The sequence below is a fragment of the Penaeus monodon genome, chromosome 30 (genome assembly GCF_015228065.2).
Source record: "Penaeus monodon isolate SGIC_2016 chromosome 30, NSTDA_Pmon_1, whole genome shotgun sequence".
NCBI lineage: Eukaryota > Metazoa > Arthropoda > Malacostraca > Decapoda > Penaeidae > Penaeus > Penaeus monodon.
In genome coordinates this window covers 3639748-3639988 of record NC_051415.1, presented here as the reverse complement: position 1 = coordinate 3639988, position 241 = coordinate 3639748, and positions in this window count along the sequence as shown.

Sequence of the window (241 nt, the reverse complement as noted above, 5' to 3'; positions counted from 1 at the left end):
GGAGGTTAGAAGAATTGTTCCCCAACTTGGGGCCAACACGTCTAATGTTCCTTTTTATTAAAATCAAAATAAATGAACTTCTGAATTAACTCCATTCTATTTGCAATAAACACAATTAAACAATAAGTTTTGTTAACCACCAAAATACCTAGGAATACTCTCAACCATGAATTACTTAAGTCCAAAAATTTACATGTACATTCCCAGTGATATGGAATTGTGGAGAGAAACTGATATAACT